This window comes from Propithecus coquereli, unplaced genomic scaffold (assembly GCF_000956105.1).
Source record: "Propithecus coquereli isolate 6110/MARCELLA unplaced genomic scaffold, Pcoq_1.0 Scaffold29, whole genome shotgun sequence".
Lineage (NCBI taxonomy): Eukaryota > Metazoa > Chordata > Mammalia > Primates > Indriidae > Propithecus > Propithecus coquereli.
In genome coordinates this window covers 4,941,615-4,942,155 of record NW_012148507.1, presented here as the reverse complement: position 1 = coordinate 4,942,155, position 541 = coordinate 4,941,615, and positions in this window count along the sequence as shown.

Below are 541 nucleotides of genomic sequence, written 5' to 3'. Positions count from 1 at the left end.
TTCATTACATTTTCTTATGATTCTTTTTATTTCTGTAATGTAGTTAGTAATTTCCCCTCTGTCCTTCCTGATTTTTATAATTCGAGCCTTTATTTTTCCTTCTTGGTTTGTCTTCCTAGGTTGACTCTTTCCTGGTACTTTAGCTAGAGAGATTAATATTTTTTGTGTGTGTTTTTTTTGATCTATATCTTTTGATATTTCTAGGCTGCCAACTCCTTCAGCTTCAAGTTGGAACATATGAGGCTCAGATAATTTACCACTGTGTCATTCTTCAGGTCCTGAGTCCCCAAGGTGGTCTTCCTTCTCATCTTTACCTTTAAGAGTCTTTTCTGTTTGTTTTATATATAAACAAGGATTTTAATTGCACTTCATGTGAGGAATGAGGAAAGGTTTGTTTATTCCATCTTCCTAAAAGTGGAACCAGGATATATTTTTAAGTGTGGCAGCCACTTTTATTGTTGATACAAGAAACTTAGAAATGCCAAGCTCAATTTTAGCATTTTCATTTGGATATTAAAATTCTTATTACCCTTTATATTTT